Source organism: Felis catus, chromosome B2 (genome assembly GCF_018350175.1).
Source record: "Felis catus isolate Fca126 chromosome B2, F.catus_Fca126_mat1.0, whole genome shotgun sequence".
NCBI lineage: Eukaryota > Metazoa > Chordata > Mammalia > Carnivora > Felidae > Felis > Felis catus.
Window position 1 is genome coordinate 10,200,866 of NC_058372.1, and position 26,681 is coordinate 10,227,546.

General features: G+C 40.4%; 1 long non-coding RNA gene across 1 annotated transcript; it reads right to left on the minus strand.

Moving 5' to 3' along the window:
* Positions 1-194: 194 nt before the first annotated feature.
* On the minus strand, positions 195-26,538 carry LOC109499527. Its single transcript, XR_002156829.3, has 3 exons — positions 23,943-26,538; positions 3,685-3,772; positions 195-2,294 (listed from the first exon to the last, which is right to left on the minus strand). It is a non-coding gene; the product is annotated as an uncharacterized LOC109499527 (long non-coding RNA).
* Positions 26,539-26,681: the final 143 nt, after the last annotated feature.

Sequence of the window (26,681 nt, forward strand, 5' to 3'; positions counted from 1 at the left end):
TTATCTAAAATGCATATTTTAGATAAAATAAAATACATTTATTTTATTTTTGAGAGAAAGAGACAGAGCATGAGCAGGAGAGAGACAGAGAGAGAGAGAGAGAGAGAGAGAGAGAGAGAGACAGAGGCACAGAATTGGACGCAGCCTCCAAGCTCTGAGCTGTCAGCACAGAGCCCATAGCGGGGCTTGAACCCATGAGTGGTGAGATCATGTTCTGAGCTGAAGTTGGAAGCTTAACTGACTGAGCCACCCACGTGTCTCTTAACTGTTGTTGATTTTTGAACAATTAATTACCACAGCAAAACTATCAACACGAAAACAGTGCAGCAGTATCTTTTTCCAAAGCAAGGAATTCGGACAAGCGATGGGACTGGTGAAAAAAAGCACGTTACATCAACTTTCAGACTTAAAAGAATGTATATCGAAGCTCTCACCGCATGTCCTGGTCAGGAGGTGGCAAATGTTCTCCTAAACAATTTTCCCCAAGCCATTGGTAATCTCACCCTCTGCTCTGATGTTTTGAGGCGCTGAGAGAATAGGCTCTTTTCTGAACTATTTGCCTTCCCCTCAGTCCGGTTCAAAGGAGCCTCCTACTGAGAGTATTTTTTAAGGAAAGCTAGAATTAATCCCTCGGATAGAAAGTTGAGTCCAATCGTGATTCTAAGGCAATAGGGAAGATGTGGAGATCCCAGACTTTAGGAGAGCCTATTAGGTAGGAGTCCAGGTTCCCTGTTGAGAAGCTTTTCTCTATTGCTGTAAGACTAGGGTCAGAAAGAGAGAGACCTTAATTTCGCCCACCTCAGGGTGCACATGTAGAGCATAGGGGAGGGTGTGGTCCACTTAAAAAGTGCTCCGTAAGGGTTCGTTACTATTCTTTTCATTATGCAAGTCTTGTAAGAGTCAATAATGTCCCCCCCAACGAACCCACAGACACCTTGAAGCTTTAGCGTACATTTCTTCTCTACTTGCCACTGTGCCTACGAAAGCGCCGGGTAGGGCCTGCTGCTTTTTAAATTTACTGGGAGAGCAACTACCAAGCTAGACATCTGACATTTTAGTAATTTTTCAAAGGACAACTAATAGTAAAGCCGAAGATGACAGATTGTCTCCTGGTTTTAAATTAGGACAGTGGAGTGGTTGAAAACACGCACCTTGGAATCAGATGACTAGAGAACATGTCCCAGCTCCACAAATTACTCTGTATCTCCAAGTTTCAGATCCTTGCCCCGGCGAGCTCAGTGCCAGGCTCATCAGGGTGTTGAGACGATGCTTGCCCAGTGCCAGGCAAATAAGTAGCAGGTGCTGGCTGGGGTGCCTCAGTAGCTCAGTCGGGTAAGCATCCCACTCTGGATTTCGGCTCAGGCCATGATCTCACGGTTGTGGATCGAGTCCCACGTCCTGCTCCATGCTGAGTGGGGAGTCTGCTTAGGATTCTGTCTCTCTCCCTCTCTCTCTCTCTCCCCCTCCGGCCTCTCTCTCAAATAAGTAAACATTAAAAAAAAAAAACAACTTTGGAAAAAATGCAGGTGCAATTATATAGGAGCTATCATTTTTTTCTTTGAATATGTCAACATGATCCATCTCAGACACTTCTGGCACTCAGTCAATACGAGGAGGAAAAAAATCGCATTCCAAAGACAAATTCCCAGAATTAATGCCCAGTATGTACGTTGAAGGGAAGGCTGAGGTTAATTTTTTGGGAAAACTTCCGTCTCATCCATCAGAATTGGTATCATTTTCTAATTTCAGAGGTTCATTACACTCTCTCCAAAGTCTATGATACTTCAATGGTGTTTTATGCCTTACATCTTGGCTCTTAGAGGAATACTCTTTTATAAATAGCACAAGGTCACAAGTTACAAAAGCCAACAATTCACAGGGGATCTTCTTGTGAGGGGCTGCAGCTGTCCCAGCTTCTCCTGATGAAAGCTCTGCTTCTTTGCCTTGCCCCAATACCATTAAATGCCCATTTAGTAAATTTTATTTTACTGTAATGATAATTCAGATTATGTTCAGAAATGCAACCGCCTTGCTCACTGCTGCTGTTGCTGTCTCCAAACCTCCTGGTAAAAGCGCTTTATACAATTTGCCAAAAGGCAGAGAGATATTCTTTAACTGCCTCCCTGCTGTGTGAGCTCAGTGCCTCAGAATAAACACGCGGTCCATGATGATAACTCTTGGAGTGTCACTGAGTGGAATTCTGCCCGAGCCGTATCTCTGGGGTCCTAAGTATCTGATTATGGGCTTCTGGGGTATTAGGTGCTACTTTACTTCAGTCTCAATCTGTTCCAAGTCTGGGGGGAGATCACCATGATGAAATGTTATCTCAAGTGAACATAAAATTAAATAATCTACTGTATAATGCAAGGCTCGGATTATTAAATGTACCAGGATAGACCATCTGTCATGATATAAACCATTTTGATCGAAAATATATATGTCTGGGAGTTGAGAGCAAATTTCATAACCTGGTAAAAGATTTGTGTCCTTGTGACAGAGACGCTTAGTGAAGAGATAAGTCTCGTTAGAAATATGCATAGGCACGTCTTCCGTTAGAAATCTATGCGTATGTATATCTGGGTCTCAATTCCACCAGCTCTATAATAGGGATAATAACGTCTCATAGTATATGTATTTCATACTTCTTTACAGGTATAAAGATCAAGTAAGAAAGTCTGTTAAAAGCTTTATTTCCGTGTCTCAGTCAGAACGTAAAAAAAATATATATATATATTAAGTGTTTTCAGAACCCAGGAACACCCTTTTGTATGCACAGCACTTTTAAAGTTCTACTGCTTAAAAAAAAAAAAAAATCCACTACTTGGCTTGAGGCAAAAATAATGGCCCAGACAGGAGGCAGAACTAACTGATTGGGTAAACGAAGCAGTATTAAGTGGAGTGACATCAGGAATCTTGGAGTGGAAAGCAGCTTAAATGTCATTTTTTCAACCAAATGAATTATAATTTGGGTTTCTTGACTCAACACCCTGTCCTCTGTTCCACTTTTCAGGGACCCTGTTGGCAGGATTTCCTCAGGTAGAAAGGCTATCGTGGGAACATAACAAGCTGCATATTCTGAGGTACAGAGGCTTGCCTCTTATTTAAATCACATAATATGATAACACTGAGCAGAACTGGTTCTAGTACTGCACCGGAATCCTCAGAATGGATTATTTTTATTTTACCTTGTGCTCAACTAGGATTCTGCTAAACCCGGAACTGTCCCCGTTTTACTACAACGACCCATTCATTCTGTAACAGATATTGTATATCCCTTGGAAGTAAAGACTGACTTATTCATCTTTATATTTCTATCAGTGACTACATAATGCTTTCCATATCCAAGATTCCTAATCAACATTTGATGGGTATGTTAATGGTTTCTCTAGAAAATCCTTCTAGATAACTCATATTGGTTTTTTTTTAATTTTTATATGTTTATTTTTATTTTTGAGAGACAGAGTGTGAGCAGGGGAGGGGCAGAAAGAGAGAGAGGGATGCACAGAATCTGAAGCAGGCTCCAGGTTCTTAGCTGTCAGCATAGAGCCCAATATGGGGCTCGAACTCACAAACCACAATATCGTGACCTGAGCTGAAGTAGGATGCTTAACCAACTGAGCCACCCAGGTGCCCCTAGATAACTCACATTATTAAAGGAATATTCTACTTGTCATTATAGCTTACGTGCAGATTTGTGTTTTTAGTAAAGCATGAGATTCATGGGATGACTGGAGTTTGCTGTTTTTCCATATGGCTTTGATGTAGACAATTCCTATAAGGAATAAATAGAAAGATGAATGTAATTAATGCTTCTTTTTAGGTCAGTTTTTCTGGAAGACTTTGTCAACAATTAAGCATCAAATACAAATGCTACGTGGCTCTTTCCTCCCAATATTTTTTCTATTGATCTTAATTTCTAAGTGGTAAATGTTCGTTAGCATACTGCATTGTAAAATTCAATTTTCAGCACTTAAATACCGACAGAAGTGTCTTTAAAAAATTAGCAGTACTAAGTGTTGATAAGAATACCGAGCAACTGGAATTCTCAGATGTTGTTTGTTGTGATATAAAATGATACAACTACTTTGGGAAACAGCGTGGTCATTTCTCATAAAGTTAAACAGTATGCACTTACTATATGACCAGGAAAAAATATTTTTAAGTATTTATCCAAGAGGAAAAGAAACAAATGTTATAGAAAACCTATATGTTAATGTTCAGAGTTATAAAGAAAAATGGAAACCACAGAAAAGTCCCTCAAATGGTGGTATAGCCCTACGATAGAATAATATGCAGCAATGAAAAAGGAACAGATACACATAATAACTTGGATAAATCTTAAAAGCATTTTATTTAGCTTAAAAGCTAAATAAAAGTCAGATTCAAATGTACAATATGATTCTATTTATTTATTTATTTATTTATTTATTTATTTTAAAGTTTATTTATTTTGAGAGAGAGAAAAAAAGAGAGAGAGGGCAAGCAAGAAGGTGTGGGGGATGAGCAGAGATAGAGGGAGAAAGAGAGAATCCCAAGAATCCTCCACACTGTCAGCACAGAAGCCAATGCAGGACTCAAACTCACTAACTGGAAGATTATGAGCTAAGCTGAAACAAAGAGTAGGTGCTTAACCGACTGGTCTACCCAGGTACCCCTTTATGACTCCTTTTCTATGGCATCCAGGAAAAGAAAAAAATTATAGGGGCTGGAAATTCACCAGTGGTTGACCAGAGGCATTTGCTGAAGGAGAGGGAGGGGATTCAAGCAAGGAGTGACCACAGAAAGACCTACGGGAAATTTTTGTCATGAAAGAGATATTTATGTACTTGTTGATTATGGTAGTTGTTACATGACATTTGACAAAACCCAGGAAATGTTTCTCTAAGAAAAAGATGAATTTCAATATATGTAAATCCCACCTGAGGAAGCAAAGAGAAAGATGTCAACATGCTATTATGCTGTTTAAAATATTATATAGTAAGTATTACATTGAATTTTTCTTGAATTTAATTATAGAAGAAATATTGAAGGAAGACAAAAGGAAAGCTGAAATTCTGCTTTATTATCTATTAACAGATTTATCAATGTCTAAAAATCATTTTAAGGTTAATAAAATAATCTATGAAAAACTGAGAAAACAATCATCAGTATTGTTTTTAGCCATATTTTCACTGTACATAGTAGATTGACTCCCCACTATGAAGATAAGAGCGCTAATGCTCCTGCCACTTTCTCTGTCTGCCCCCCCTTTCTCCTCCTGATCTTGTTAATTATTGTTTCATATTCTCAAGGTTTCATTTGTTTACATTCTACTTTATAACAATAAACTGCAAACTAGTTTGCACACACCCTCTAAGTCCATCTAGCTTCTTTGATTCTTTATTTTCAGTAATTTCACAATTTGTTGAACTTTTGTCATCATATGGGTGGGTTTTATTTTGTTTTGTTTTGTTGTTTTTAAGCTTTTTTAATGTTTATTTATTTTTGAGAGGGGGGAGCAGAGAGAGAAGGGAGACAGAGGATCTGAAGCAGGCTCCAGATTCTGCGCTGACAGTAGAGAGCTGGATGCGGGGGCTTGAACTCACGAACTGTGAGATCATGACCTGAGATGAAGTCAGATGCTTAACTGCTGAGTCACCCAGGCACCCCTGTTTTGTTGTTTTTAAGTTACAATGAACACATCAGGACTGGGTCATGTAGTGTGTAGTGATAATCCGTGAATTTCTTTCACGTTGTTCAACTCTGCCTTTTGCCTTTAGATTTCAATTAGGTCATGCTGGGGCTTCATGGTCACAATTTCCTCCATCCGTAACTTTGAGGACAAATATTGGATTCCCATCACTGAGGATTGTTGAAGAGAAGTCTGTTCTTTCTTCTTCAAGGTTACTCACTTTTTCTGTCAGGATTACAGAAAAATTCTCTATTTTGCATCCAAGTCCAATGCAGCAAGATGTGTCTTGATTTAAGTGTGCTTTCTTAATTTTGCAAATTTAGGTTGCTTTTGTTTTTGCTTTTTGTCTGAAAGGAATTTTCTCGTAATCCCTTTAAATACCTTTTCTTCTCAATTTGCCGAGTTTTTAAATTCATGGAGGTCCAATTACTATACATAGGATCATTCTTCTCTGTATTCCATCACTACTAGCTTTTCTCTGTTGCCTAATGTCTACATTTTTCATGAGCCTTCACTGTACTTCTCAAACCTTTCTCTTTGTAATTATCAATGATGTATGCTGTGGCTCTTGCTGTTTCTAATTTATTTGTTAGTTCTTTAATGATATGATTTTTGTCCTTCATTTATTTGTGTAGATCTGTGGTCTCTTCCCTACTCATTCTGGATATATTAAATTTGTGTCCTTGGGAAGATTTTTTATAGAACAAAATATGTATACAGAATTACATAATGTGAATAAATCCTCTGAGGTAATTTGTCTAATGCCACAGTTCACCCCATCTAATGGGAGGTGTGCCCCTTTCCCATGGGAGAGATATTCTCAGAGTCTGGGTATTTCTCCAAGACAGATATAGGGCCCTGGAGCCTTGACATCCTTCTTGCAGTCACTTTGGACCCTTCCCACTTCATTCCTTTCCTCCCAGCAGATGTTGCTACTACTTCCTAGGAAGAGGAAGAAAGTCATAGCTAAGAATATCTTCTCAGGATGAATCTCTCGTTCTCTGGGGTATTGGTGAGAATGCCAAGGTCGGGTTGACTCATCAGTGTGATGTTTGCATTGAAAGTAGTAATTATTGGCTCTACACTCTTTTGCATCATGCCTCTATGCCAAGTTCCTGCATTTGTTTCCTTGGTTTTTGCTTGATGACACTGGGTCATCCCTTCATAATGGGTCGATGTAAGGGATTCCTACATTACTGCTTTCAGGGCACCATCATAGCATTGGGTCCCCCTCTCTAGTCTGCAGTGCCTGACTCTTTGAAATACAACAAAGACAGAAAGAGTTGCACAGTTATTTCAGGTGCAAACCATGAACTCTAATTATAAAATCTCTTTCCTCTACAAGTCTTTGACCCCAACACTAGAAATTGACCTGAAAAAATCTATTCACTCACTCCAGTACATAAAGTGTGTGGGTGGTGGAACAAACCATTAAAAAATGATTTCTGGTGAAATTTAGAATGGCACTCCCAGAAATATCCTTTATTGTGCTGATACTTATAAATGAAATGTCTGGGGACAATGAGCACACTACAAGGAGGTCATTAATCTAGGACATGTCTGCACCTTATGCCCAGCTCACTACATAAACACATTAGCCAGGTGATTTCTCAGATATTCTCTGCCTTTGCTGTTTTAACATGACCACTGACAAAGTGCTCCTGGCTTCCAGTGTTTGGGCCCAAACTTATACTGCTAAGCCCTCTTGCAGCAGTATTTCCCACACAGCTGTGATACAATGTCCTTTGAGAAGGCCACAAAAATACAGTCTTGTCACAGATCTGGAGGTCACTGGTCAATCTGTATAAGGATCCCATGGGAGGTGCTGGGCCTTGAAGATTAATCTTGTAGAAAACTTGAGAGCCCAGAAGATTACATTGGAGACTACTTGTCTAGTATTGCACAGGGTCGTTGCTCAGTCCATACTTCATCATTGATTAATTTTCCTTCTGGAACTTTACAAAGGCCTATGGCAAAAACAAAATAACAGGACCATTTCCCTTAACCTCACCCTAGTGTGCTTTTCTATTAAGTTTAGAGAAATGAAAACAAACCAATTTATTATTCTTGGAAAGAAAAATTCACATTTTGGTGTGATTTTGCCTATGTGACAAACTAAATTTAAGAGGGTACTTATAATCATATAGGAAACCTGAAATGGATTTTGAGAGAGAATTACTTCACTCATGCCATTCCCCTCCAAGACAGACTAACTCACTAAAAATTTCAAATAACTGGTTGAAGTTCTTTCCAGGTTTCAAAGATGAAAGACGAGTTTATTATCATCTCTAGAAAGTGCTCTTAAATTCAACTCCACCGTCCGACTTTCTTCTAAGGTAATGGATATCCAGAGCTGTGGAAGGGACTGCATTGTGCGTGGTAAGCAGCTGACAGTGGAGATGTTAGGGAAACAGGTTTATAACAATACTCTGTCCTGTCCTTCAGCCTTCTGTCCCCTCCATAATCACCTGAGGCTCTTTTGCTGGAATTACAAACAGCAAGTGCTGTGGTCAGTAAGATAAGGATTGCAGTTCTTTTGGCCAACCCCATAATGTTAACCAAGCTGAAGCCAGATGGAAGTGAGACAAGTGGAGATAAGAAAAGAGTTGCCTCTTCAAGGTCATGCTATATAGGCCATCATCGAAGTTGTAGGCTGTATCCACCTGCTTCCTTGGGAAAATAAAACCTAATCTCTTTGAATTGTGCTTAAGTCTACAAACTCTAAGAGAATGGAGATGCATCTTTCAACTAGGAGATAATAGAGGAAGGCTTTTCTTCCCGCCAAACAGGAAAGCTCCGTGCAAGCCCTAGTCTCTCCCTAATCTGTGTTCACTGGCGTCATGGGTCATTTGCAGCATCTTGGTGAGGTAACACATAGGAGGCGAGTTCTGGGCTGGGCCTGCAAATGAACCTTGTTGAGGAATGGCTGGGTGAGCTGTTATTGCTATAAATAGAGAAAGGATCTTTCTCATTCACTTCAGAACTGTAGGAAAGAAGAAACAAAAAAAAAACAAAAACTTCACAAGACAACAGGCTGAATACAAAAAAATGCAATTATCTTTTATTCATTCATATTCCATTTAGTAAGAGAAAAATTATATGCTGTTGGGCTTGGTACCCTTTAAAACATTGAAAAATCAATCAATCAAATAAATTAGGTACTTTGGAATTTTATAGCCGATGCCAAGGACATGCCATAGGGATTGCTTATGAATTCAGAACTGTTTTTTCTAAGATATATTGCATTGACAACATTTGAAATGATTTGAAGCAATACAATATAACAAAAATAAATGTAGAAGGAGAAATAAAAGCAGCCGGGCAGGGGCTTCCATTCGGAAGCGGAAAAATCCATGCAAAGCTTGGCCCTGTTACATTTCAGATGTGGTATCAGGGCTTTATTTTTCAAAAAAAAACAAAACTTCAAATAGAGTCTGCCAAAGCCCATGGGTGGCCTCGTTGTACAGAGTGGGGAAAGTCTTTGTCACATACTTCTCAGCCTGAGAATTCATTGTACAGAATCAACCAGAATCAACCACTCTTCCCCAGGCAGTGTCCATATTCCCTGGGAATTCTAAGGTCAGCCTCTCTACTGAAGCCCTGGGCAACTGTTCCGTGGACCTAGCTATCAATGTGAAGGCAACATTCATGCCCCGTGTAATTTTGTCTGTCTATCCAGCTATCTAGAAATGCAATTATTCATTTGTATGCCGATTGTCATTGGGGGACATTTGCATACATATTTTAACCCATCCATTTATCAGTTGCTTTTTGTATTTTCTGTTATCAGAGCTTTAGCATCTGAAGATACTTATTAGTTGACATGTTTTTGTGCTCTTCCAATGTAAAGCCCAACATACATAAATCAGAAGTACTATATGATGCTGAAATACTCCCAAGCTTTGTAAGAATAAGCAGATTCTAAGCAGGTTTTAAGCTAAAAGAGTATTATATTATACTTATTAACTGAAAAAATCCTTTTGTGCTCTTACAAGTATCCACACATCTTAACCAACAATTGGAAAAAGCACCAGACCTGCAGTCGGAGAAAAGCCTGGCTTCAAATCTGGCCTGACACTAACAACCAGTAAAACTTCAATTTGTTTATCTCTAAATTGAAAGACGGTGCTTTGACATTCTATTTTTCTAGATGCCATATCATCTTATACAAATACATACAAATAAACATATCCTGGCTGATAGTTAAGGGAAAATCTTGGAGTCTGCTGATGGAACAGGCCCAGTTTAAAAGTATGATTCAAGTTCATGACAGTCTCTTTAATGCAGAAGAATCTTAGAGCTAATTATATAAAGTGCTTCCAAGCTCTTGTTTCAATCCTGATAGGGGCCTATTATTCAACCTTCAAACATTCCCAGTGAACCTTCTCTGTCCTGTTACCCTGTTACCAGGACCGCAAGGCAAACTGTATACCTCCCGCTGCTCATAGATTTCCTAAATTACAGAGAAGTGGAGTGTGGTTTTGCAGAGATAAGGAAATAAAGAGGGGCTGAAGTTTCCCCAAAGAGAAGCAGTGGCTGCTGGGGTGAAGATCCGATTAAGGGAAAAGAAATCAGAGAAGAGAAAACAGCCAAGCAAAGGGCCTGCTTATGGGATTGGAGAGTGACCAAATCTGGGGCCCAAACTCTTTAAGAATCACGTAACTCTTTCTCATCTTCCTCTCCTCCCTTCCCAACCTTGACCCTATACCAGGGAACTAGGAAACATCTCATTTGGCAAACTGGTGTGGGACCTCTGGGATGCAGTGGGCAGAAGGCACTGCAATCTGCAATCTCAAAGCTGTGTCGGCTCCTGGTCACCTTAGTCTTTTTAAACATTGTTGTTTTCCTAAGTAGGATATATTTTCAAACACACAGAAAATGACGTGACATCACTGGACCCCCCCCCCATTCATCTTCATCACGTGTTAATATTGATGCTAATATTTCGTGACATTGACAAAGATCTTTTTTTTAAATATAGAAATACAATCTTACACCCTCAGTTAAAATGCTAGCTTTTCACCCATCCAATTACATTTCCTCTCTGTATTGCCACTATTCACCTGAGGGAAAGGGGTGCTACCCGCCTGCCGGAAGTACAGCATCTGAGTGGCAAGTCAATGGTGGCCAACGCGTGGCCAGCAGGAGAGATGCCAGGCCACGGAAGCTACAGGTGAGATACCCAGGGGCAGGAGTTCCTGAAGAATCCATACTGTGCCCTGGGAAATAAACGGCAGCATCTCCCAGACCCAGCCACACCAATGCCCACGTGATAGTTCTACCAAAAAAGCCGTGCCATTTCTTCCCTTCCTCCACTCCCCCACTCTTTCTCCGAGAGTGTGCAGGTCTTTTAAATTATATCCGTATCACTGATTCAGTCATGGTCCCAACAGGAAACAGATGGCACTCTCCAAACAGTATAATTTGAGGAGGGTTTATTTACAACAGGACTGTTTACAAAGATGTGGGTATAGGGAACCACAAGAGACAGCAAAGTAACCCAAGGCCGATAGCAGCTGGTAGTTAACCCGAAGGCCCTGAGAGATGAGGGGAGGGAGTGCCTACTGGAACCCAGAAGCCCAGAGAGTGAAGCAGAGTCCAGTCCTTCGAGAGGAGCAGTAAACTGTTGTGGGACGAGGCCAGCCAGCCTACCTCTTGGCTAAATGCAGGAGAATGAATCCCCTAACATCAATTTCCAAACTCGGGCCGATCCCCTGCTGTGGATCCCTTAGGAAGCCAGAGGGCACTGGAACTCATTTACATAAATCTATACAGGTCAGTCATAAATTTACATGCCCAAAGTATTTTACCAACATTACAAAACTTTGCTATGTGATATTTCATTGTTTCAGTACTAAATACACTAAAGCCTTGGACTGCAAGTAACTTGTTCTCTGAGTGTTCCGAAAGACGAGTAAACATCTCTAAAAAAATTTTAACTTGATAAACGAGCAATGTCTTGCAATACGAGTCATACGCGATGCCGAACATCACATGATCACAACTGAGCCAATCGTTCTTGAAATTCGCTTTGATATACAAGTGCTTTGGATTACAAGCATGTTTCCAGAAGGAATTATGCTGACAAACCAAGGTTTTACTGTACTCTGCAGGTTCTATAACCGCTCCTTTGACCCAAGGATAATTTACAAATGAGTTTCTAAATTTTCAGATGTGTAAATTTATGGCTATCTTTTATAACTGCATACCAATTTTCCTGCTTTAAAATCAGAAAGCATGATCTCATGTAAATTTTTGTTGTTGTTGTTATTTCTTTTGTGACCTAGCAGATGGCCAATTAAAAACATATTCGGGGCACCTGGGTGGCTCAGTTGGTTAAGCGTCTGATTTGGGTTCAGGTCATGATCTTGTGGTTGGTGAGTTCGAGCCCTGCATCGGGCTCTGTGCCTACAGCTTGGAGCCTGGAGGCTGCTTTGGATTCTGTGTCTCCCTCTCTCTGTCTGCTTCTCCCCCACTTGCTCTCTCTCTCTTCTCTCTCAAAAATATATAAACATTAAAATTGTTTTTAATGTTCATTTTGTGGGGGATAAGATTGTATAGTCTCTAATTGTTGATCACAGAGTTCAATATGTCCATTAGATCTAGCTTGTTATTTTTTTGTTCAAATCTTATGTGTTCTGAATTTTTTAAATGTTTTTCTAAGAATTTCAAAGTTTTATGTGCTTGGCGATCTGGTTTTTGTGAGTTTGGTCAACATTTTTAACTTTTCATTTTTCAGTTCCTTATTGCGATTCTGTCTATATAGTTATATACAATATAATTATGTAACAAAAGTGAGGATGCTACCTGCCAAAAGGATTTAGCATTGCTGTGTAAGTCTCGCAAACGTTTCCTCTATTATTATAATAGCTTTCTTTGTCCTTAATAAGTTTTGCCTGGAATTCTCATTTATCTGCTGTTAACATGGCTAAACAAGTTTATTTTTAACGATATGTTCTCAGATATATTTTTTAGCCTTTAACGTTCAAAACTTTTGTGTACTTACATTTTAAGTATCTCATAAACAGCATGTAGCTGGGTTCAATTCTGTATTTTGGTCATTGACAGAAAATAAACAGCAATTTAAATCTATTTACTTTTATTGAGATTGTTAATACATTTGAAATCTTTTTTTTAACAATGTTTATTTGTTTTTGAGAGAGAGAGAGAGAGAGAGAGAGAGAGAGAGAACACAAGTGGGGGACGGTCAGAGAGAAAGGGGAACAGAAGCTCCAAAACGGACTCAGTGCTGACAGCAGAGAACCTTATGTGTGGCTTGAACTCAGGAACCATGAGATCATGACCTGAGCTGAAATCAAGAGTTAGGTGCTCAACTGACTGAGCCACCCAAGTGCCCCTGTAATCTTTTGTTTCCTGTAGCTATGTTTTTTCTTTGCTATGGGCTTCTCTTTTCCTGATTTAATTGAATTGATAGAAACTTTTCCCTTCCTTCCTTCCTGACCTCTTCCTTCCTTCCTTTCTTCTTCCTTTCTTCTTTCTTTTTCTCTTTCTTTCTTTCTCCTTCCTTCCTTCTTTCCTTCCTCACTTCCTTCCTTACCTCTTCCTTCCTTACCTCTTCCTTTCTTTTCTCTTTCTTCTTTCTTTCTTTCTTTCTTTCTTTCTTTCTTTCTTTCTTTCTTTCTCCTTCCTTCTTTCCTTCCTTCCTTCCTTCCTTCCTTCCTTCCTTCCTTCCTTCCTTCCTTCCTTCCTTCTTCTCTTTTTATACTGGGTTAGAACTTACAGATCTATTAATTTTATTTCTATTTTCTTATGGCATTCTTAATTCAATAATGTCTAGAGTTAAACAGTTTCTCTACTATAGCCCCACAAAACTAATGATATTAAGTTCTTTAAACTTTGCATTTTCTTTTTAGTTTCCTTTTTGTGCTTTATTTGCACCTTGCTCACAAACCCCACTGAAGTCATTTATCTGAATTATTATGGCTGTTTAGAACTAATCCTTCCTTACTTTTACTATCAGTTTCTTTCCTCACTGTGCCTCCTGATCGCTTTTGATTCTTGAACTTTTGTTTCCTCCTTTGGTTTGGATTCCTCTCCCGCAGATGCTCATTCTTCTATAGTTTTTACAGCAAAGGGGTGTGGATGGTAAATTCTCCCAATATTTTTTCCCCCTAAAAGACCACATCTACTTTCTGCAAAGGGGCATTATAACCCTTTTAGCAGGCAGTTTGATATATATTCTCATCCAGTGTCCCTTAGGCCTCCTTAGTATTAGCCAAGCTAGAAATTCTGGCTTTGACTTCCTTATTCATTTTAACAGCATGAGGATTCCCTTTTGTATGTTGAGCATCATTTTGTTACATCCTATATTTCTGAGGGACTGAAGGACAAGGCAGGTGCACATTTCAGCTCACGTAACTGTAAGGCTTGCTCTTAATGTACTCGACAATATTGCAATGCAGGGACATTCTTCATTCTAAAATTATAGAACCTCACAGACCGTCTACAACATGCAATGCTCCAAATCCTGGGAATACAGAGGTGACTAAGGTACAGCCCATGATCTAAGTGACATGAAATTAATCACTGCAGTTAAAAGAGAGAATTTCCGAAATGGAGGCATGAATGATAGCGGAGCACATCGAGAAAATCTGGCTCTACATTCTCTTTTAGGGGGGAGAATTGAATTTCAAAGTACTGGTAAAGATTTGCCCAATTTCAAACGGGTATTAAACATAGAGCTGGGATATACGGTCCACACAAAATCTTGTGTTTTTGAAAGCAAGAAAAGCAGTTGTGTCCTCAATATCAGGGTTCGGTTGTGAGCAGCGGGCATTGGCTTAGAGTTCTGGTTACATATCACAGTTACGATGAATAAACACTTATGAAATACTCTTCCAAGGGTCTCACACCCCTTCATCCCTATCTCTATTTGAGGGAAAAACAAAAAATAAAAGCAAACAAACACAAAAACCTTCGCTCTGAATCTGAGCTCTCTCCAGCTTCTGCTTACTCAGCACTGAACGCAGAGCTCAGGGGCTAAATGAAAGTGGATTGTAAACCAGAAATTGCTGTTCCAGAAAGTATGAGGTCATAGGAAACAGCAGAAAAGAAGCCCTACTAAGAGGAGAATTTAATTCTGGAGTAGAGGCTTGATAGAATTTTATACTCGGTGGGGGGGAAAGAGGTACTATCTGGGACAGCTTGTAGCCTCACTAAACAAGAACTTCACGTTGGAAACATCTAGGAAACTGCAGCCAAGCCTCCTGCTGTTCCCTACTATTGATGAGTAGAGAGACTTTTCAGAGACCTCACCTTAATTTCCTGCCCAGTTGGCAGCCTTTGAATTTTTCAGTTAAGTTTTGCATTAAGTAAAGTTGTTTTTTTTCCTCCTTAAATGCCAATTTTGTCATGTGAGTAGTGTGTGTTTTTGATCTGGAAAATGCTCTGAAAGGCATTAATTGTTTCATCTGATATTAATTTGAAATGAAAAACAGAAAAGAAGGGGCGGGTCGGGTTTGCTACACTGATGATGTTTTGTAGCTAATTTGATTTATTGGGTAGGAAGAAATGTCAGGGAAATCTTAGGTATTCGCTTCAGCAAATATGTCTGCTGCCTCCTATTAACCCACCACCATTTTCTTTTCAGAAAATACTGCTGGAGACTTTGGCTGTCTGTGTAGCCTGTCCAGCTCAGCCAAAGAGCTCACCCCCAGGTGATCCTCAGATTTCACACTGTCCTGGTGCCCGGCTTCTTAGGGTCATGAAAGAATGTCAGGGTTCTTAACATCTTCAATTTCTCACTATTAAAATATAGTTCTTTAGCGGCTAATAATTTAGGAGTTGACATGTATGGGACAGAGCAACATAGATTAAAGAAAAGGAGTTTTTCCAGAAGGACAACATGAGACAATGAAAAGTGGAACGGGGCCATTATTTTTGTATCAGACGTGTGTTGAGTGTGCATCTCAGCCCAGATCTTTCTCCTTGAATCTACTATCTCATTACCCTTGCCCCCATCTGCCTTCTCTTCCGATATTCCTTAAATGAGTGAGTGGCAACACCATTTAACCAATCCCCAAACTTAGAAACTTAGGCAAAATTTTGATTCCTTTGCTGTCCTTTCCAAATCCCGTACTGTGATACTGTGATTTGCTATCATCTTTTGGGCACCGCTTGTGGGGTAAGCTCTGTAGAAAGTGTGTGTGTGTGTGTGTGTGTGTGTGTGTATTTATATATATAGAAAGTGTATATATATGTGTAGAAAGTGTGTATATATGTAGACAGTGTGTGTGTGTGTGTGTGTGTGTGTGTGTGTGTGTGTGTGTGTATCTATATATCTGTGCATCCTGTTACTGTTCCATTTTGCGGATGGGAGAGTTGAGGCTCAGGAAGATTCAGCAGCGCGGTCACGTGCACACAGGCAACAGTGGCAGAGTCATAATGCATTACTTCCAGTTTCCTGAACGTGTCTCAGTGGTTGCCTTGAACCATTCTTCTCCACCTCTTTGACTATTCCTTACCTTTCTGACAGGGCTCAGCTTTAAATGCACTTCTTCCACCGATCCCGGCTCTTCCACACCTGGTCTGCATGCCTATCTCGCCCCATCCTCCATATCTGCCCCCCTGTAATTGTCCCTATGGCACTGCACTGTAGCTCAGCTTAATTGCCTATGACCACCATTGTATCACAGGCCTTATGGGGGTCAAGACCAAGCTGTCTCCCCTGCCATCAAATCCCTAGGCCGTGGCGCGCAGCAGAAGCCACACACTGGTTTAAAGAATGGAACAGTGTTGGCAGAATCAGAAACACAAATTCTGTTGACTTCTCAATTGTTGCATAGGGCAGGTTGGCCCTTTAATACTTTCCTTTCTGCAGAACTGGTCTCTGCCCATAGAGCCGCTCCGTCTTAGTTCTCACGTGTTAAACTCATCACCAGATTCTACAAGTTGCTTACTCGAAGAAAGCAAATGCAAGTTTTTACCTTGTTTATTTAACAAAGCAGAGCGTTTCGCTTTTTGATGTTCTATCATATCAGCTCGGAAGGGACATGGCTTTCTTGTTTATCCCTCTTTGTGGTGCCATTTTATAAGATTATGAATTGTCAATGTTCAAATGGAAACTAGAGACCATTTAATTAAATCCTTCTGAGGAAACGGAGTCCCAGAAAGATAAGGCAATTTACCCGAGGTCCTCTGCCGACAAGCAGTAGCTTCTTTCTATTTTATTTACTCTGTGTCTCTCCACAGTTTTTGCCTTTCTTGGGGTTAGATGGATCCCCATGTGGGAACGTGACCATACATGCTGGTCCAAGTTCACCAATCTGCCTCTGGACATTCAACAGGGCTCCAGGGCTCTGCTTCACTTCTTTGAAGACAGCCAAAATGCTAACTTTAGGATTGAAGCCATTATCTGGTGTTACAACCTTAGAGCAGCCAGCAGAATGACCAGTCACACACAAAGAAGCAAAACATTGAACAGAACAACAGCCAATTCTGTCACGCATCCAAGGATTTGTAGCTCAGCCATGACATCTGGCAGAAGTATTTGCACAGTCCAGTACTGAAGTCACTGAAGCCGTGTACTCACATCTGGAGTCTAGACTGAGTGGCTCTCTCATTTGGGCTCCCAGCCTCTTCACACCTCATGCACCTCTCTCTCTCTCTGGGTCTCTCACTTTATCCCTTTTTCACTTTGCCAAAACTGTTTCTCCCCCCTATCTGCCTCTCTCCTGATTTCTTTTCTTCTTTCATTTTTCTTTTCTCAAATCACTTCTTAAGTTTTTCCCGATACTCCTGACAAACATCTTAGAGAAAAGGTTTTCCCAACAGTGAGGAGTCTATTGGGGCATAATGTCAAAGCGGACGGTGTCCTAGCAAGCTTCTGGGTCAAGGTCTTCTAACCAGCTGCATGACCTTAAAAACTCTGTATCAGTGGGTTTCAGTTTTTCTTATCTTAAAAAGGAAAAAGTAGGGCTATATTTGCTGTATTCCAACTTTTTTTTTAAAGCTACAGAGTCCTTTCTTCAAACAAATTCTTATGAGGAACATCAATATGGAGAAAATACTGAAGAAAGGGCTGTTTTGATTAACATGGGATGGGGAGAGAATGACTGTTCTACCCTTAAGAGTTCCTAGCGGATGCTGGGAGCACCAGAATTCTGAAGTGCTCATTTAGAAAACCACTGTGGATGATCGTCAAGGTGTCCTCTATTTGGTAGGTGTGCCAAAAATAATAATGATCATCACATATTCTCTTTGCCCCCTCACATTCCTCAGTGCCGTGAGTTAGGTGCTGCATTGCGAATAGTTCTGGCCAATGCGGGCAAAAATAATTTGTCTCCTCTGAGTTGAAACAAAGGAAACCCATGTGTGGTTCTCCCTACTCCCTTCCCTTGCTACTGCGATTAAAAAGGCTGCCTCTTGCACAGGGTGCAGCTATGAGATTATGGACCCCTTATCAGTGTGGGTCCACAAATAACTATACGGAGCAGAGATTCATGTCCATAATGGACATGGTGTGGTTGAAAAATAACCCTTTGATATGTTAAGTTATTGGAATGTAGGGGTTTTTATGCTAGAATAAAGCTACCCTATGTTGTTAAAGGAGAGGTAAAGAGAACAAAATGAGGAGAACAAGCTCCAACTCTCATGTTAGGTCTTATTTAACCATCTGCATGTGGGTGCATCTCTTTCTACTGGGTTATATCATTACACGGAACCCACAGTCCCCATGTTGGTTTATTTGAATCAAATTCAGCAGAAAAGGAGTATGCTGATTAACATAACTGGGAACAATTTGAATATCATTCATCTAGAACTTTTCAAATTCAAATAACAATTTTTTAAACAAAACCCTTTCCTAAAATAGGAGCCCATACAATTTTATAGAGTCCTATACCTTGGAGATAAAATGTTAGAGCTACCAGAGCGCATCTTTGGATAGGCTGGAGCAAAGGCTGCCTTTGCATTGTCATGTATGATGTCTGCTGTTCTTGAAGCCTTTTCTGTCTCTCCTCTCCTCTCCTTCCTCCCCTACCCACCCCTCCATCACCACCAACGGGGCCCTGCTAACTGAGGATTATTAGCAAATATAAATACTCCAGCTCCTTCCTGGGGGCAAGGGGGAGGTGGGGGTAACTCTGACTCACATGTTCAACATTGAATCCCTGAGTTCCCAGTAGGACGAAATTCCAGACAATAGGTTAATTGGTATAATAGCACACCACTTATTGGCTGCCTCTGTTTCTCTGTCTCACTGTCCCCCCCCCCAACCCTATTTCCCTCAATTGTTGTTTCCTAGTGTCACACCCAAATAAACCACTCACACTTAAATCCCTATCTCAAAATGTGGGAGAAACTCAAAGACAACAGCCATCCAGCCTAATCATTCTTCTTTCCATAGATTCAGATCTTATCTCTCTCTAGAAGATTTTTAAGTGGATTTTTAAATTGAATAAGTAGCAATTTCAGGCAAGTAGGTGGGCTTTTTAAAATGGATATCTCAAAAGGGTTGAGCAATTTTCATGGAAACTCAGTTATACCTTCAACTGTGGAACCACAGATACACCTCTTGATGCGTTTTATAATTAAGGAGATTTGCTAGATGTCGTCTCTCACTTGTTTAAAAAACTTTTTTTTAAATTTTTTTTAATGTTTATTTATTTTTGAGACAGAGAGAGACAGAGCATGAAGAGAGGAGGGGCAGAGAGAGAGGGAGACACAGAATCGGAAGCAGGCTCCAGGCTCCAAGCCATCAGCCCAGAGCCCGACGTGGGGCTCGAACTCACGGACCGCGAGATCGTGACCTGAGCCGAAGTCAGACGCCCAACCAACTGAGCCACCCAGGTGCCTACCCCCCAAAAATATTGTAAGAATAGAATGCATCATGTTTTTATGTTGAGTCTAACATTTCCGTTGTTTCCAAGTGGGGGCACATTGTCGCAGGATCAATGTCTCCAAAATGTTCGTGTTTTCCTAAGTCAAAGTTGTGCCGGGTTCTTGGGAGAATGTGGACTGTGGAATGGAAAGGGCTAATGGATATAAGGAAAAGGAGTATATTTGCTGAAAGGCCTAATGTCAAGTAGCTGTGTATGTTGGATGCATTTGATGCGTGAGATTGGAGAAATGATGTTTATGGGCACAGAATGTAATGTCTGACTTATGATTTCAGGAACGGCACAGTAACAAATCAAAACATAATTGTGAGGTGTGGCCACAGAAAGGAGTAGCTAAAATGAAGGACAATAGAGACAAGAGATTAAAAACGTTTGTAGCCTCTGTGCGAGTGGTATTTCTAATCTGTGTTGGTAAAGAACTTCATGCTTCCAAATGCAACGTGTACTTGTCACTCTTTATTTTGGTGGATTTCTCAGAAGGGTTAGCGTTGTCTATTCCCTTTATCTGGCAATACATTTCCCTTGGCTCCATGGCTACACAATTTTAGGAGTTTCCTTCTTTTCTCATTCCATTGTTTTGGCAAATGCCTCTTTTTAAAATGTTGGTGTTCCATAGGGGTCAAGAATTACTTTCAGTAATTCTCAGTCAGCATTTTCCCCTGGGTGATTACATTTGCTCCCCTGGTGCCCACTCCACCTGCATGAATGCTGAGGAGTCCCAAGTCAACATCTTTAGCCCAGACTCATTTCTCCTCTCCTTCAGTGAATCTCTGCCTGCATACGTCACTGGCACCACAAACCCAACATCTTCGAAGCAGAATTTTACTCAACTTTGCCAGCTTTCTGCCCCCAACCCCCCCGCCCCCCACAAAAACAAGCCTCACAAAACACCGTTTCTATTCTTCTTTCCTCTACCTTAATAAATGAGAACACTGGGACCCAAGCTCCATGAAGCCAGAGTTGTTTATAATTTTTTTTCTACTGACATATCCCAAGTAGAACCATGCCCCCCCCAAAAAAAAGAGTAGTTATTTTAAAAAGTACTTGAATGGGGCGCCTGGGTGGCGCAGTCGGTTAAGCGTCCGACTTCAGCCAGGTCACGATCTCGCAGTCCGTGAGTTCGAGCCCCGCGTCGGGCTCTGGGCTGATGGCTCAGAGCCTGGAGCCTGTTTCTGATTCTGTGTCTCCCTCTCTCTCTGCCCCTCCCCCGTTCATGCTCTGTCTCTCTCTGTCCCAAAAATTAAAAAAAATTAAAAAAATTAAAGATCCTCCCTGCCAGCAATGAACATTCCTCCAGGAAAATGCCCAGGGTGGATATTTCTTTAAAAAAAAAAAAAAAAAAAAGTACTTGAATGAATGAGTGCTTGACTAGTGCATCCTCCATAAAATCAGTGAAAGTCGTATTTAGCTCTGACTCTGATTGGTGGCTCGCTACTTTTCTGTCCTCTTCATCAGAGTGCAAAAACTTACTAAGAATCCAGTAACAGGAAATAGGTGTAGCATGACATTAGTAGTACTAAAATTTGGTAGTTTATGCCTTTCTTTTTTTTTTAATTTTTTTTTTTAATTTTTTTTTGTTCAACGTTTATTTATTTTTGGGACAGAGAGAGACAGAGCATGAACGGGGGAGGGGCAGAGAGAGAGGGAGACACAGAATCGGAAACAGGCTCCAGGCTCCGAGCCATCAGCCCAGAGCCCGACGCGGGGCTCGAACTCACGGACCGCGAGATCGTGACCTGGGTGAAGTCGGACTCTTAACCGACTGCGCCACCCAGGCGCCCCAAGTAGTTTATGCCTTTCAATAAGGAAATAATGAAGCACATAGTCATAGTGTGACTAGGCAATATCATTTATGACTAATAATAATGCTTGAAAAGAACTTGGAGTATTATGGGGGCAAATAATACACGACGTTACATTTTTAAAAAGGGAACGTGGACTATTTTAAATATAGGATGTCTTAAATACACATATAAAACTATACATATGTTTAATATGCCAAGAAATGATTAGGAGAAAATATAACAATATGTTAATACCGATGATCCTTAGAATATTAGGTGATTTTTATTTTATTCTTTATATTCTTGGCCCTTTTCCAAACTGTCTACAGATAAGCATACTTTATTTTTATAAGAGAAATATGTAACTAAAATATTTGTATGTAAGAGAATCAAGGCTAAGCATTTTGTTCTTTTTTTTTTTTTGTATTTTCATGGTTTTCCTTTATTATTCAGTGAATTTTACTGAAAACATGTTCTTTTGATTTCTAATAATGGAGCCAAATGCTTATTTTGCTGTAGAAGTATTCTATGGTTTCTTTTATTTCCTGTGTCTTATTGTTGTTCAAAGAACTAATATACAGTGGAGCATGGTACTCTTTTTGTTTTATGCAACTATTTACGAACGAATTGGGCCCTAGGTGCTTCTGTAAAAAATACAGAGCCAAGCAGCAGATCAAATTTGATTTTTATATTAAAAAAGGGGTGGATGAAATACCATTATCCTGAATTTTAGCTGTCATTCATGAACTTTTAGGAAGGAAGGAAGGAAGGAAGGAAGGAAGGAAGGAAGGAAGGAAGGAAGGAAGGAAGAAGGAAGAAGGGAAGGAAGGAAGAGGAAACAGAAAGAGAAAGTTGTTCTCTTTCTGTTTTCCTTTGCTGGGACAGAAGAAAAGTGGTTTGGAAAATGAGAAAGTTACATAAAACATAGAAGTCATATGATACAAGATGGCCTGATTGTAAATTCCAGATGAAGCTTTGGCTTCCTATGTGGTGTTGGCGAACTTACCTTAGGCTGCTTCTCAGACTCTTCATCTATTAGATGAAGGGCTATAGTGTTAAGTGCCTGAGGACAAGCATTTTTGATTGTTGTGCAAGTGCCTGACATTAAGCTTTTGATTGCTGAGCCATCCACCTCAAGGACATCCATCTCAGATAAACACATTGTCAGCCAGGCACCTAGAAAGTTCCCCTTTTAGAAAGCCCCAGGTAATCTAGGTAAGTGACCCATGCCTTAATTCCCACTCTTAGGTTTTACATTCACCAATCAAGAGTAAACCTGTAAAATCCTAGGCATCTCACCCTCAATCCTAATACAGGCAGAACCCCAAGTCCACACACACTCTCTCTCTCCCCATTACTTCCCTGAGTGGCCCACGTGTGCTATGTAGTCTCGGGGAATTGTGAGTGACAAACACTGCTTGTTCAAAGTTCTTGATTGGGGGAGGGGGGCACTCACCATACTCCCACAGGTAGTATGACCCAAATGAGTGTCCCCAGGCATTCCTAGTCAGGGTATCTACTGTGGCTAGGCTGAGACAAACACAAAACAAGAGCATCTGCCTTTTCCCTGAGGTTCTTATAGAAATTCAAGACGATAGCGACCATTCCTGGACCAAAGTTTGTAAAATTAAGTGCTTGTCATTCTGGGGCTAATTTTGGGACAAAGTATATGTCGTGGCTTGGGACATCCAAGGTGGAATTTCACATGAGGTTTAGTCAACTATTCGGAAAGCATGGGGCAAAGTATGAGATAGGTCCTGATAGCAGTCCGTCCGCTGGTCCTGAGCACTTATGTGGAGACCCCCCTGCATACTTCATTTGGTCTATTTGCTTCATCCTGCCCGTGGTCTTAGAATATCTCCAAATATCCTGAGCCTATTTCTTTTTCCTATTCTGTCCTCAGGTCCTGCCAACCCTTGATCTTTTTTTTTTTAAGGTCCTCATAAAAAGAGTTCCTTCATGCCTTTTTTCTTGCAAAAGAAAGGAGATTGATGGCCCTTGTAGAAAAACCTAACAGCTATAAACATAGAGCCAGTGTTTTGTCCAGCTTGGCAAGAAGGTGGGGCAAATCCCCGATATTTGCTCCCCTCAAAAGACCAACAAAAAGGTTTTTTTTCGTTTTGTTCTTTTGTTTTTTGGGTTTTTTTTGCTATAGCTATGGAAAATAAAATACAAGTTAAAGCCTCAAGGCACACCATAAGACGAGCCTTTGGCAGTAGGCCCTGCTTAATTTATATTTCGACAGAGCCTATTTTCCATATTAAATGAACATAGGGAAATCAGAGAAGGAAAAAGAGAGGAAAAAATGGATGAGGTGGTAAAAAGAATCCAAAAGGAAAAAATTTAGATCTCAGCTTAATAGTGTGTCTCTGAAGTTTTGTTCTGCCAGGGCTTAATTTATCTGTGTGCTAATCAAAGTAAACACTTGCTACTCTAACCTTGACATTTCAGTGACTCATCAGAGCAAAAGCAAATTTGCCCACACATCACAGTCCAGTGCATACCGGCCTTTGGGAAACGTGGGGCCCTCTGCTCCACACAGTCGTTCAGGAACCCAGCCCGGATTCTTCAATTATATTATTTCCCCTTGACAAAAGGAAAGAAAATCAAACACAAATGGAAACATACCAGGAAGTTTCTAAGAACCAGTCTGAAGGGGGAGGAGACCACTTTCTTCCACATTCTGTTGGCCAGACAGAACTCAGATACATGACCTCGTCGATCTGCAATGGAACCAAAAATATAGTTTAGTTGTGCAAATAGGAATAAAAGGAAACAGGGTCTACAGGAAAACAGCTTCGTCTGTGTCACTGTGGGACCAGAGCTAGGACTGGTTTCTCCCCCCAGCAGCACCCCTGGCTGAATAAAGTAGTGTTCAGCCAACCTGTGGGGGTCTCTAGGTTAGTTTTCCTATATTCAGACTGCCATGTGGAAAAAGTGATTTTGACCCTCTTTTGCACTTTGTACAAACACAAAATATACTATTAGTTAATTTTTTGAATGTAGGTGAAGCGGTTTTATAAATTAGTCCATATCTTATAAAGTTGATGTTATGAGAACACTTGATAGGGTGTTTATATTTGCACCGGCTTAGATATTTAAGAGATTTGCATAGAAAATTGTTATTTGGCATGTACCTGGAATAGAATTCTTTCACTAGATGATTTAGTAACTTTGAACACTATCAAAAAGCAAACAAAAAACCTAAAAGACACCTGGTGTGTTATTTTCTTCCAAAAGAGTTCCTTTAAGTAGAAATAGAAAGGGCTACTGCCTGGTTAAAATGGCAATTAAAGAATCCTTTCAGCAGAATACATTTCCTTCTATTCACTCGAAAATACAGAATAGCAAATATTCAATCATGAATTGTGGCAACAGTTGGGTTTGTTGCACTGTTCCCAGTACTCTAGGGTGTCACTATTACAGGGCAGTAAAAGAACCTTAAACATGTTATTAATGGTATGATGAATGTTATACGCATAGAGGTGGATAGGTCAGGGTTTAATCTGAAATGCAAAACCAGTTCAAATATTTACTCTCAGGGAATTGGTCATACAGGCGATGGAGGAGCTTGAAAAACCAAACAAGAGACAGTGAGGTAACCCAAGAGATTTCAACAGCAGGAAGCCACTCTCACTCATAGGCTGGAGAGACAGAGAAAATGGTGGTCCCTGAGGCCAGGGACCAGGCCACTGGGTAGAAGCTGGAGTCATGGCAGATATCTCCCGCAGGAGCTGGTGACATGCTTCAAGCCAATGCCCGTGGACATGCCTGAGGCAAAGAAGAAGGGGGGGAGAAATACATGGCTTTTCCCTCTCCTCACCTCCCACAGGGTCCTGCCTGGGTCTACTACAGGCCACACATAGCCAAAGGGGCATAGGGGGTAGGGGAGAAAAGAGGACTATATCTCAGGATGAGCAGGCCTAGGATCAGCAAACAGAATGAACGTACCAAGACGAGTATCATGTACGGTTTATATCTGCATTGACTTACCTTGCACAATGCAAAATGGTGGCCTCTCTCCATGTAACTGCTTAAAGAACACTTACCATTTCCAAAGGACTACAAAGTCCTTCCGGTCGTGTCTTTGAGTAAAAGTTATGTTCAGTTTAAAAAATTGCTGTCTAAGATCCCCAAACATGACCGATGGGTTTGAGATGTTTAGCTTTGCATCCTCGCTGGAGAAAAACAAAATAAAACAAACCCAAGCTGAACTAGTTGGATGAATGCGTTTAGATGTAGCAGGTAGGTGGTCTTCTCTGGATATATCTGAGAGAGGAATGTAGGAAAGAGATTGCCCTCCTCAAGAATCAGAGTAGCAAACACTTTCAACTAAATGTCAAACTAACAGAACACGTTGATAAACCCTGGGAATACATTCTGTCAATAAGTAAGAATCATACAAATAAATCTCCACACGTCCTGCACATCTCTGAAAATCCATAACCTTTCCTTGGAGTTGATTCATAGCAATGAAAGCAACCTAAAAAAAAAAAATAATAATGATAATAAGTCTCAGCCAGGCAGCTCTTTGAAAGGTGATAGAAATGAGACCAAAGTAGCAAACAGGAAAGAGTTGGATGCAGAAAGAATCTCAGGGCACTAATGAAAATGACACATTTTCAACCCAGGAGCACTAAATCTGATTTAAAAAATGTCTCGGAACATGTAAAATGCTTTAATCATTGAAAAAAATAATTAGGGTTCTCAGCAACTTTAGCCAAATGGATGCCACAGGAATTCTCTAAGGATGGCGTCTGCTGTGTACTTTGTGAAACGCTGTTTTGCAGAAAGAAGTAGGATCTAATAGAAAGAGACTGAGTTCTTTGGCTAAAATCACAGAAAATTAAAATTCTGATTTAGGTATCTGTTAACTGTATGGACTTGGAACAAGGCATTTCACCACTTCAACCTTCAGTTTTCTCGTCATTAAAAAGGGGATGTTACCTCTCCTATGGCTTGTAATAAGAATTGGCAATATTACTTACAATGAACATGACAAGAAGTAAATGTGTGTTCCGTGATTCTTGGTTGTAATTATTATCTTAGACTTATCATTGGAGCATTTGCATATCTCACATCACATTTCAAAAGCTATCTTCATTTTAGTGTGACAGCTCCTGGGCGCCTGGATGGTTCCGTCAGTTGAACATCTGACTCTTGGTTTCAGCTCAGGTCATGATCTCACGGTTTGTGAGTTCAAGCCCCACGTTCTCTGCTTGGGATTCTCTCTCTCTCTCTCTCTCTCTCTCTCTCTCTCTCTCTCTCTCTCTCCTTCTCTCTCTGCCTGTCTCTGTTCTCTCTGTCTCTCATAAAGATAAATAAATAAACTTGAAAAAAATTAGTATTACAATTCCTTTCTTCTCA